Source organism: Hypomesus nipponensis, chromosome 23 (genome assembly GCF_054491055.1).
Source record: "Hypomesus nipponensis isolate SF chromosome 23, ASM5449105v1, whole genome shotgun sequence".
Lineage (NCBI taxonomy): Eukaryota > Metazoa > Chordata > Actinopteri > Osmeriformes > Osmeridae > Hypomesus > Hypomesus nipponensis.
Window position 1 is genome coordinate 13,272,880 of NC_140383.1, and position 13,651 is coordinate 13,286,530.

The following is a 13,651-nucleotide window of genomic DNA, read 5'->3' on the forward strand; positions in this document are numbered from 1 at the left end:
AACCACCAACTTCGCTTCCCCCATAGCCTACTTTTTGAAAGCCAATACATTTGACTCATCTTTAATCTCCATTTGCTCTGAGAGTCAGAGAGATAAAATTGCAAACCTGTGACCGATTAAAATAAAAATGTCAGATTGATTATTACATTCAGTTTACCTTAAAGGGGTGATTGACTTGAGTTTTTTGGGGGTATTTCGCACTGTTCCGTAAGGTCTGTTGTATAACCCGATGCATGACTCTGGATTGGCGGTGGCACCTCCTCGCGGGAGGATTTCGTCTTGATATTGCAACCAAACGAATAGGGGAGACAGAAGTCTCACATTATGCTTTCTTTGTTATAGAATTCAAGAGAAGAATGTCGGTTATCTGTGTTAATATCAGATGCTATTTCTACGGTGGCCCTGAAGTGCAAAAGACCCCCCCTAATATGAGTACATTCCCCCAAATGAAAACACTACCCCCGAAAACGAGTCAAGTCCCCCCAAATCGGATGACTTGTTCACCTCCCCCAAATACAAAAACACGCTCCCCCAAATGGAAAACGACATTACATCTTGAAACCCCACATTAAGCTCTGCATCGATGTTGTTGACAATACCATCAGAGACCAGTTTGGTTCGTGCACAGCAGAAAATCATAATTTGCTGCCTACGTTAGCCTAAATCCCCAAAGACAGAACATGCGAAGTGATAAGCAGCTGTCCAGACTCCAGCCTTGAACTAGCCTACTGACGTAGCTATAGCTAGCTAGCGACTTGGTATAGGATCGCATATATCGTCATATATCTTGACGTCTTTGAGGAAAAAAGTCGATATGCCTACATCTAGACTTCTAAGTAGAAGTGAGCACTACATTACAGTCTTTCACGGTAAAATAAATGGAGACCAAAAAATTGCAAGCCCGCATGAAGTGGGATTCGATCGCCCGATAGCAAAAACATTAACACTTGTGGCCGATTACTTTACTAATAGAGCTAATCTGCCCCATACCAAATATCAGTTCAGTCACGTGTCTATTAACTATCTTTGCATTCGAGCAAAAATACACAGCTGAACAAAATCAATATGGCTTAATATCAATGAATAATAACCACATTCATATTAAATTACATGTTTCGTGTAAACAATCTGCCTTGCTTCACAGTAGTTTACAACGTATAATACCGGTACATTAATTACATTTATCTTTGTACATAAATATGCCATCTTGTGGTCAAAGATAGTAAAACAATTTAAATCTGCCAATGACAAAACACAAATTCAACAGATTTAGTCTACATTTGGCATACATTTAGTAGATATACTCTTGGATATGACACACCACTGGAAAATTGGACTGGTACAAGGGAAGGCTTTCCTAATAGCCCATGGAAGACCATTTTTTGCTGTGCCCCTCATACACATTGACTGACCATACACCCCTACACCTTGGGCTCTAGTTTAGTTTGTAACACTACAACAAACTGTTGTGTGAAGGAGAATGAAAACTTGAGGTGTTTCACCTATTTTTTCTGTCAGGTGTTGTTAGGAGTGAGGTGTCCTTCCCTTTTAGGAGATAACCACCTAAACAAGGTACGTGTTGTGATCTCATCCTTTTTCCTCTTGTACAGGTCCCAGTCAAATAAACAGTAAAATTAAACTCATTTGGATTAACGTCTGTGTTTACAGATGACTTTAAGAGTAAGAGAATGGCGAAAACGCAAAAGAGAACTGGATCAACTGCTACATTATTCTAACAGTGATGAACAAGAGGACATTGAAAATAATTGCAACCGTGTGCCTGGGACTCCAAGTAGTTGCAGCAGTGACAATGTGCCTGGGACCCCAGATAGGTTAATGAGTGACAGTGCTCTTGGGACATCAGATAATTTTGACTTTGACACTGATATGGACTATTGCTCTACTGACTCGGAACAGGAACCAAATGAAGCTGAAGTGATCAGCTTTGAAGATGAACTGAGACTGTGGGCCTCAAAGTACAAAGTGACACACACAGCGCTTAATGGTTTAATGTCCATATTGAGAAAGCAAAGGCACCTGTTGCCTGTGGATTGCCGGACACTCCTTGCTACACCACAGCATAACACAACTGAGCCGAAATGTGGTGTGCAGTACAAGTACTACGGCTTAGAATAAGGTATTTGTCGTTATTTAAGTCAGATGGAGAGTAAGGATGGTGCACCTCAGCGTAAACATTGATGGCGTCCCACTTTTCAGAAGCAGTGTTGTTCAATTCTGGCCAATACTGGTGAAGTGTGGCCATTTTGATCCATTTGTTGTACCCATGTTTAGTGGACAAAGTAAGCCAAGTCCTCTTGAGGAGTATTTAAAAGACTTTTTCACTGAATACAAACATCTTAAGGACAATGGAATAGTTTTTAAAGGCCAGACTTAGACGGTCAATATTGATGCTCTCATCTGTGATGTGCCAGCAAGGGCATATCTGAAATGTATTAGGGTCATACTGCCTATGAGAGTTGTGAAAGATGTTCAGTCAGAGGTACTCGTGTTGAGAGAATAGTTTTAAGTGAACAGGAAGGCACTTCTAGAACAGACGACAGTTTCTCCAGAGTGGAGTACAGCAACCACCAAACTGGTATCAGCCCCTTCATTGCTGCAGGAATTCCTTGTGTTAGCTCATTTGTCTTAGATCATATGCATGTCGTCTGCTTGGGAGTAGTTAAGCGCCTGTTAGTTTACTTGACTCGTGGCCCAAAAGTCTGTCGTTTATCTGTGAGGCAAAAGGATGCAATTTCTCAAAAACTAATTGCACTGAGAGGGAAGATGCCAAGTGAATTTGCTCGTCAACCGCGGGGTTTGCATGAACTTGATAGGTGGAAAGCAACTGAACTACGGCAGTTTTTGCTGTACACAGGTCCTGTGGTTTTGAGAACTGTGTTGTCCCCCGAAAAATACCAACATTTCTTGTCCTTGACTGTATCCATGTCCATAATGCTGGAGTCAGATGAGCGGATTCGAAATGCTTATCTCCAATATTCTCTTGAACTCATCAAACATTTTGTCATGTGCTGTGCTGACCTGTATGGCAAGACCTTTCCTGTATACAATGTACATGCACTAATTCATCTTCAAGAGGATGCCATTCACTTCAACTGTTCATTAAATGACATTTCCTCTTTTCCATTTGAAAACTACCTGCAACAAGTCAAGAAACACGTGAGAAGCGGGAGAAGTCCCTTGGAACAAGTGACCAGGCGTTTGTCTGAAATCGAGCATTCAGGACTGGACAAAAGCCAAAGACAACCTAAAGTGTTTGCCTCTTTTAAAGAAAAGGACAGTTGTTTTCTTTTGAGGGACAACAGCTTTGCTTTTATCTGACAGAAAAATGCAGATGGTAATGCAGCGTCACACTTAACCATTATTTCACCAACCGTGTAGCTCTGGATTTCTGAACATAATGTGCATAGGAAATGGTCATGTCAGGATGAAAAATGCATTACTGCAAGAAAGGGATCTGTTCCAGAAGGTGGCCTGCCTCCCACAAGAAGCTGGTGGTTTTGTCCTCATACCCCTTCGCCATGGTGTGGAACACACGTATTAAGGTTAAAACTTCAGTTTTAACTTAATGACTCCTGCATGTTATTTCTCACTCCATCCATAAACCTCCCTGGGCCTCTCTGTTCTCTTGCCACAATATCATACTTAAAAACTTGTAGTAACATGCATATGCTTTCCTTTCCAGGTCATGTACACAAGGGCTGTTTGGAGGGAGGGGACCCTAGAGGAGGAGGGAGTAGTTCCTGACAATTGGATCGACAGAGAAATGAAAACCGTCAGATGGCCACGTAAAATGAGCGTTACAAAAACGGAAAAAGCTATTAAGGACCAAATTGACCCCCAGGATGACTGGATGACATTCTCATTAATCAAAATCAAAATTACTTCAGGCAAGTTTTGCATAGATGAATAGAAAATGTAATACATTTACAAGTCAAAATATTGTTGAATTATTTTGTTTGTTTTAAGGTGAATTGTGTCATTTCTAGATAAGCGTTGTGAATGTGACACCTACAACCTGACCAGCCAGGCGGAGGACGAAGAGGTGATCACACCGATGAGGAAGCGCACTAAAAAAGGAATTCCAGAGGGTTTTGTTAGAAATTGTATGTTTCTCATTCTCAAATATTTAATACGTTTGAAATATAAAATCGGTTGATACAAATTTGGCCTCAAATTTGAGACATCAATGTTTCTAAAATGTTTTTGCAGAATTTACGGATTCAGATGAGGAGAGCTTCAGGGGTAATGGTTTTCTCCCAATTAATTCATAATTCCAGTTTCAAAATAAATCAAATTCTTTAAGATTAAATATTTTTGGAGATGGATATGCTTAGTTATACATGATTACCTCTGTATAGGCGTCAAGCTACCCACCTTCCCTAGTGCACCAAAGAAGCTGCAGCTCATTGAGGACACCAACATATTGCACAATACTTGTGAGTACAACCTAAGAAGCATGATAATGTGTTGTGTACAACATGAGTCACAGGCTCATTCATGTGTTTTAGCCCATGAAGATGGAGTCATGTCTGGCCAAGTGGAGTGTGCAGAGAGTCCCGGGGGCAGTGAAATGTCCAATCCTAGTGAGTAATTGATTTTCACCTCGCACCAACCATCATTGTCATTGTCCATTCAAGACGAGTAGTTTCTCACTGCTTGTGAATGAAGCGTAGTTATGACTCAAGTATTTCATTATTAATTTAGTATATGCAAGATGACCGTACTTACAGGCTGACTCATGTGTTTCAGACTCTGTAAGTCAAACCTTGTATGGCCTTGTGGAAGCCTTCTCTGGCCCAGAGAAATGTGCTGCCAGATCTCAGCGCAAGGAAATGTCAAGTGAGTATTCACTTTATCCATTGCACCAACCAAAGGTCTATTTAAGACAAAGTGTTACTCACTGCTTGAGAATCAAATTTGGTAATTATTTATTTTACAGGCTTAATGAAATGTTTCGGACTTGTCTAGCTTAGAAGAGCGGAGGGCGTATTATTTTTGTTTCATTTCAATAATTGTAAATCTTTGAATATTCTTTGCTTTCTTTGCTCTCAAGATGCAAGCACAGCACCTCGGAGCAGGGACCTGTCGACACCCAGTGAGTATTGATTGCATCAGACTTGAAACAGTCACTTTTGTATTTTGTCAGGCGTTGTGAAATTTAAAAATATTCTGTGTTTTTCAGGATCTCGTCATGCAGCAAGAGGTCATGCGAGGGATGGCCATCGCTCCAGGTAAAGTAACAGGACAGGGCACAGCATCAGTAGTGGCTGGCTTCTATTGGTTGGACTCCAGCCCTTATTTGGTCAACCAGTAGGGTTAGACTGTTTCAGTGTTAAAATATGGCATGTTATGGCCAAGTGAATCTATTTTAATGTTACTAGGTCCAGCAGTAGGTCCAGCAGTGGATCCAGTATCAGGTCCTGGCACAGTGAATTTTCGAGGCACAGCTTCAGGTCCAGACATGATGCCCGATCCCAGGAGGCCCCCAGTCCCCAGGCCAGGTCCAGACATGAGGCCCGATCCCGGGAGGCCCCCAGTCCCCAGGCCAGGTCCAGACATAAGGCCAGATCCCGGGAGGCCCCCAGTCCCCAGGCCAGGTCCAGACATGAGGCTCCCAGTCCCCAGGCCAGGTCCTGACATGAGGCTTGATCCCGGGAGGCCCCCAGTCCCCAGGCCAGGTCCAGACATGAGGCTCCCAGTCCCCAGGCCAGGTCCAGACATGAGGCTCGATCCCGGGAGGCCCCCAGTCCCCAGGCCAGGTCCAGACATGAGGCTCCCAGTCCCCAGGCCAGGTCCAGATATGAGGCCCGATCCCTGGAGGCCCCCAGTCCCCAGGCCAGGTCCAGACATGAGGCTCAATCCCGGGAGGCCCCCAGTCCCCAGGCCAGGTCCAGACATGAGGCTCCCAGTCCCCAGGCCAGGTACAGACATGAGGCCCGATCCCTGGAGGCCCCCAGTCCCCAGGCCAGGTCCAGACATGAGGCTCGATCCCGGGAGGCCCCCAGTCCCCAGGCCAGGTCCAGACATGAGGCTCCCAGTCCCCAGGCCAGGTACAGACATGATGCCCGATCCCGGGAGGCCCCCAGTCCCCAGGCCAGGTCCAGACATGAAGCTCCCAGTCCCCAGGCCAGGTCCAGACATGAGGCCCCCAGTCCCCAGGCCAGGTCCAGACATGATGCCCAATCCCGGGAGGCTCCCATCACCATCCCACCATCCCATCCCACCATCTGCCCGATCACGGCACAGTGATCTCAGCAGCCCCCCTTATCACAGGCATGGTGAGTTGTTGGCTGTGTTCACACTACGCTTAATTTGGATTATTTTGCTATTCAGGTGGTGATCCTATCACCATGGCTGCCTGTTCACATTACACAGTGCACACATTGCTTTGAACAAGAAACCAAGTAATTTAAAATACCTTATTGCAGCAGGTGGTTCACACATAATAACTTCCAAAACATATTTTTTGTGATGCAGAGACTGGGAGATGGGCCTTCCCATTGCCTTGTGGTGGTAAGTATTGATCTATTGGCAGTGGAGAATTGTTTTTTAATAGTACCACCTTCTCTCTTCCTGTACTTTTCTCTCTGTCTGCAGAAACTGCTTTTCACTTATAGCGTTGGCATGTCAGATGATGACATTTCTTTTGACTTTTGTTTCTTTCTCAAACATTGCTGTACTAATAACAAACACTGAAGCTGATTACAAAACCAATTGTAAGCTAGCTAACCTTGCTATTCTAATTGGAGCATTGTAATCATCAACAAATGTGTTATTTCAGTGTTCCAGAAAAAGGTCCTGAGCTTACTGGTCGACATCCGCCATCGCCTGACGGAAACGCAGCCTCCCTCTTCAGCTGTCCATATAGAGAGGATTGAGACTATGGAGGACTTTGAGTTAAAGGAGCAACACCTCTCTCATGCACAGGCCTTTGATACTCTGGTAGGTTTTACAAGTCTGGAAGTAATGGATGGCACGGGGCAACACCATCAACCTAATTCGGCCCTGAAAAAAACACCACAAAGCCATGTTTGATGCATACGATGCAAAAAGCTGAACACCGGTGTCAAATAAGCCCTGACAGGATCACTGATCGAAATGTTTCAAAGCCTAACTAAATAATCATGTACGAAATTACTCAAACAGTATTACTGTGCACCATAGGGCAAGAGTGACACACCCACCCCCCCCGTCAGGGGGTCAAAATTAAATAATTAATTGCTTTTTACTTGACATCTTGTGGAGCGGCCAGAGGAATTTTGGTTGGGTGCTGCGGCATATTAAATTTATTATAAATATTTTTTTTCTGCGTGAGAAATACAATGTGTGGCGGGAGGGCGTGACTAAAGACCGAAATGAATGGCTGTCACTCTCAATGCGTGACACTTGAGAGCCCTGTGTGCAGGCTACTGACACTGGATCAGAAATCCACCCATGCATCCTAGGTACCAAATACATCCCATAGGGGCGACACACACAATGTATGTCAATGAAAACCAAACAATGTATGGTTTCATCCTGCTTCTGCCTTCCTTCGTTTCGTTTGTTTTAGGTTGAAACCATACATTGTTCGTTTGCTTTGCATTATATATATATATATATATATATATATTAGTGCTGTCAAACGATTAAAATATTTAATCGCGATTAATCGCATTAATGTCATAGTTAACTCGCGATTAATCACAATTAATTGCACATTTTTATCTATTCTAAATGTCCCTGATTTCTTTTTGTCCCAATCTTTTTTCAAATTTTAATGCTCTTATCAACATAGAAAAGTGGTTCGGATTGCTTTGTGCAAATATTTTTTTTATTGAAAACAACATTGCAATCGCCTGGCTTTGACGAGGGGGCAGAGAATTCGCATCAGCTGTGTGCTTGGCCATCAAGTGGTATTTCAGACTGGACGTGCTGCGATGATAGCTCAGTTTACAACGACAAAACACACAGATCACTGGTCTTGTCAATAGAACCATTTGGCAACTTTTTAAAAGCAAACTTTCCATTCAGAATCTTATTGGCATCCATTTCGGCATCTCGCGCTCGTCATCCACTCAAAACGTAACGTTAGCCTACTACCAGAGAATGTCTTATATCCGTAAACGGGCTCTGCTACTACTCTTTAGCCAGCTCGCAAGCCAAACGAGTGTTTGGCGTGCCTGTTGTTTTGTTTCCGGTCTAGCTAGATCCGGTGTGGTGTTGTAGTTTTTCTAACGTCGGTAGTTGTTGCAACAGCATGTGAAAAAAACTACAAAGTTTGCTAGGCCAAAAAGAGCGTTAATCGCGCGATAAAATAATTGACGCCGTTAATTTGGGTTTGCGTTAACGCCGTTAATAACGCGTTAAACTGACAGCACTAATATATATATATATATATATATATATATATATATATATATTCATAACAAATCATATAATAATCGCATATTAAATTGCAATATTAGTCAAAATAATTGAAATTATATTATTTTCCAATAATCGTTCAGCCCTAGTGTCAGTCAACTTTATTATGGACTTATTCCAACAGGTGCTGCAAATTTCAAGAGTTGGTGGGCGGAACATCAAGGACTGTGTCCACAAAGTGTTGGACAGGTATCTACAACATTTTCAGCATGTTCTCGTTAGCATGTCAGAATAGGTTGGAATTCAATTAAAATACAAGTTCACAACCAAATGCATTGTGAGATTATAGACCAGCAGGAGATAAGTAAAGGGATGAAAGGAGGACCACCCTAGGGGACACTGATCAACTAGTGTAAAGGGTTTATTGCATGTGTAATGTTGTTCCTACATATATCCTTCACATTAATTTATTGTAATTTATTTTTCTTTAGGCTCTTCACCAACAGCCTCATGTCCAAATTTAATTTGAAGGGCAATGGGGAAAGGGGGAAACGCCCTTTAGAGGGAACAAAGCTTTATAGAGCAAAACAAGGTAAGCAGAATACTTAACTTTTTTGTTGTTGTTGCAAAACTCTTTTCAATAGTCATTTTTATGTAATAGTCCTGTGTGTCTCCAAGCACAGAGCCAGCTTTTGTAAATAGCACTGAGCACAACAGGCTTATAAAACACAACATTCTAATGCACACATTAAAGGATCTAAGCTTTCTCAAAAAGGACAGTCTGCTTATGCTGGGGACACACTACAGCAGCGGTCCCCAACCCCCGGGCCGCGGACCGGTACCGGTCCGTGGGTCATTTGGTACCGGTCCCCAGAGAAAGAATAAATAATTACATTATTTCAGTTTTATAAAAACAAAATGCACTTTAAATATTTGTTTTTGTGTTGCGTCTTATTTTGAAGGCATGTTTAAATGTTACCATAGCGACCAGAGAGTGTTTGGGGCAGAGCGGGGCAGAGCCGCAGAGACATGGACATAATAAGGGCAGAGAGGATTCATGTTATGTTGTTGGCACGATGTTACGAGGCCGCTGCTAATAAAGTTGCATAAGAGTACACAGTGGATTCACGTTTATTATTGTATTTAGAAAATGCCACCGTTTGTATGCCGGTCGTATCATTTTATTTTATGTATTTATGCGCCACGCCTTAAAGGCCGGTCCGTGAAAATATTGCAACATTAAACCGGTCCGTGGCGCAAAAAAGGTTGGGGACCGCTGCACTACAGGATAATCGGGCCGATTTTGCCCCTTCCAACAATCCTAGGTAACGTCCCAATTATCTTGATGGTTCTGCAGATTATTGTATCATATGTTCCCTTGGTGAGAGAATATGCTCGGAAGGATATCGGAGCTGCCCCGATCGTGAATCCTAAATATTCAACATGTTGAATATTTGCAATCAGAAATCCTGATGTGTGCGGGGAACTCCGAGGACAAAGGCCGAGTTTATCACGTGAAACAAAACAATATCCAAACAGAAAGCAAGCTGAGAGAAGACAGATGCATAACAAATTGAGTCCATAGAGTTAATATAACTAGAGACAGCTACTTCTGTCTTCCAAGATGGCGTCCCCATTCATTTCTATGAAAAGTGCTCAGTGGCGCAGTGAGGCAAGCGAGAGCGCTAGACTGGACGCAGCCATCTTTCCACTTCCGTGTCTTCCGGTCTAGCTTTAAACAGTGGCTCTTTTTTTCCCTAGCTCCGAGACCTCGTGCACGCTTGCAACTAGCTGTACACGTCATACTTTGCGACAACCAGTCGCGAGCATAGATTGATATGGTTACGAGCCTATGTTACGAGTTCGTGAGGCCTTCTGCCTCGTAGCTGCGGCCGAACTACAGCTGTGAGGATATCCATGAACATCCTTCACTCGTGCTATATTGCTTAAGTGTAGGCCTGTATGGAAGAAATATAGGGGGAATTACATATATAAAAATATTAAAGAAACATTACAGGTCATATTGGTATTTATTGTGATCAACAATTGTATTCCAGCCTCCGTTGAGGACCATCTGGAGATTTTTGTCACCCCCGTCAGACTGTACGTCACCACCGTCAGACAGAAAACCTGACGGTGGTGACGTCTGACGGTAGTGTCAAAAAACGACTCTTTCACATGATATGCATGAGTTGTTCACATTAGCCATCTTGTTTCCCCTCTGTTGCTAGCTACTTCAGACCTCTTCTTCAAAAGTATACATTTATGTCATAATCTAATCTAGTATTTTTTATACGAAAGAGACGGTGTTGACATGTTATGGTTGTGACAGTAGCGGTGTCCAAAAATATGAACAAGTTTAAGAGAAAATAGCAAACTTACGGGAGCTTGAGTGATCTTGAAGCATGCAGTAAAGCTGAAGGTTTGAAAATTGGGTCCCCAGGAATGTAGTTGACCTTGTAGTTGCCTGATTTTATTGCTTTTTATAAATATCTGACGGTGGTGATGAATATGTGGGACACATTTTGAGCAATCCACAAAATAATAGTAAATATTGTTCAAAACTCACAGTTTTTACCTTTTAATACACATTACAATGTACTCTTTCACGTGGTAAAGATATTATTCAATTCAATTAGGGGAGAGCGGGGTAATGTGAGACATTATTTACATTTGCTCCCCTCTAGGCGTGCTAAAATGATGTATCAGTAAAATGTAAACACTTCCCATTAATTCAAGATGTCTCCTAGCAATGGAAATTATCAGAATGTCTTCAGGACAAAGGGCAGTGAAAATATGATTGTTTAAAAAAAAGTGGTCTTGTGTCTCACTTTACCCCAGCTTAGGGATAAAGTGAGACAGACCAGAGAAATCAAGGGGGTAAAGTGAACCAGCTACGCGTAAACTGATCCACTTACATTTTCCACTTTAAAACTACCATAACAACAGATGTTGTTATCGTTAAAATCCTGACAGCTAGATTGACAACCAAACATTCCAAAACTAATATTGGACTTGTAACAGAATCATGGGGATTGGTCAATTAAGCACATTTATTTTAACACTTCAAAGTAACTCAGAACAGAATCATATACAACATAATATAATTCAAAATGTTTTAATTAACATTTATATCTCTAAGATTTAGCTTTGTGGCAATATCAGTTGGCCTAAGTTAACCTACAGAATCATGTGATCTCTTGCATACCCTAGCCTACCTGCACATTGTTTCTCTGTCCAATTGGCAGGGACAGGGATATTATATTTCTCTGCGTATTCAAATGCCAGTTCACGACACTTAACTGGAGAAAGGCCATGGAACTGGTCAGCTAGTTGTTTCAAGTGTTTGGCAAGCTCCTCCTCCATCTCATCTGTGAATATTCTCTTTGCCTCAGCTACTGCACCCCAGGCTACTGATTTAACTTTCCCTTTCTCATTTTTTTGTTTTTTGAATCTTTTGAGGGTTGACTTATCAATATTTCTATCCCTTCCAGCTTTTCTTAAGGACTTCTTTCCTTGCATGACCTCAGCGGCTGCACTCTCCATCTCTGCAAGGGGTGTTTGGCCCCAGGTTGTCTTCCTGGTGTAGTTCCTTGGCATGATGGCTTTTCTACAATGTTTATGACATAAAAATAAAACATATTTCATGTAATAATACACTAAATTATGTTTAAGACTAAACTTAACTTGTGCTTCATGGTGGGGTAAAGTAAGACAGTGTCTCACTTTACCCCATAGCATTTGTCTTACTTTACCCCATAGCCACTATTTTAGAAAAAACAACATCTCTTAGCAATTCAGGCTAATGTTCAGCTAGCATCAATCACATGGTTTTATATGTTGGAAGTTCATTGACATGTATGATATAAGTTTTTCTACCTGAATCAATTTGTTTTGACACAACAGTTGATTAAGTTCGCAGGAAGAAAATTTACTTTTAAATGCAAAAAACACATTTTTGTGAAAAAACATACTTACCACAGCACCAGCACCAACTTCTCCTTCATGGCAATGGGGAAATGGGAGGGGCTTGAAAACATAATGGTCACATGACCACGAATGTGTTCCGTTGCCTAGATACAGGGGGTGTCTCACATTACCCGATGTCTCACATAACCCCGCTCTCCCCAATAACTTTTTGTTTTTTTTATTAAAATAAACAGATTATCTCCTAACCGAAGACAACTTATTCTGTAGGCATTGGGCCAGCATATGATCATTAAATTAATACAAATTACAAATAAACCTATAAAATAACCTTACATATGTGCAAAGGACCCCCTGATTATACCTTGATTCTTTTTATTCATGAAAGTTGTATTAATTTCCAACAAAATTAGCACTTTTCTTAGTGGGACATGTTTTTGCCAAAGTTCCAAGAATCAGTGATAAAAGGATCAGCATCGCAGATGTGTGATCGTTCAAAAGCAGGGCCCCACAGCGTAGTGTCGCACATGTGTGATTCTGAACATTACAACCGACTATTTTCCGATAGACAAACAATGTGACAAACGCTATAGTATGGCTTCAATATGTACAATTAGTAGGCTAACAAGTAACACTAGCAGGTAGGAGCATTGCTACGAATATTATGCTACTCTAGGTTGCTAGGTAACGGAAGCTAATTAAAGCTACCTAGCTGCCGTTTTGGGAAAAAACTCACTCGTGGAAGCGTCGGAAATATTTAGAACTCACGCATCTTAAGGTTAAAACGAATAAACTTATCCAAAAACAGATGTCATGTACAAATTGGAAGAATTAGTGACATTATACTTTTATAGACGCCATTGATGTGCATGCCATGATGACCTACCGATCGAAACGTGATCAGCAACGAGCTAGCTCCAGTCTGAAAATCCAGGGCTAAATAAACTATTTTCGGACAAGGTGTTTTCTAACAGTTCTGAACGTTTATTTTCACTGATTCTTTTGTGGTTGATTTGTGAGACGCTAAACTTTGTATGTATTTTCAGTATTTAACTTTCTGGAGGGTTTAGCCTGATAGCAAACTTCATTAAAACTACGTTGAATCAACATTCCGCTGTCAACGCTAATTTCTTTGAATCAACGTCAGACTCTGATGTTGATTCAACATAATTTTTCACCCTTATTTAATATTGAAACAACTTTGAAATCACAACGCAAAATCAACGTGATATCAATGGTATTTCCACCAATATTACTATTGAAACAACGTTGTAATCATAACCTAACTAAAGATCAACATGACTTCAATGGTATTTCAATCGATATTAAACCACAGAAAGCGTATAATAGGTGAAAC

At 41.6% G+C, this 13,651-nt stretch overlaps 1 long non-coding RNA gene across 1 annotated transcript; it reads left to right on the forward strand.

The window, feature by feature from the left end:
- The first annotated feature begins 8,573 nt into the window (after positions 1-8,573).
- Positions 8,574-9,482, forward strand: LOC146234316 (uncharacterized). Its single transcript, XR_014741786.1, has 2 exons — positions 8,574-8,616; positions 8,859-9,482. It is a non-coding gene; the product is annotated as an uncharacterized LOC146234316 (long non-coding RNA).
- The last annotated feature ends 4,169 nt before the right edge of the window (positions 9,483-13,651 follow it).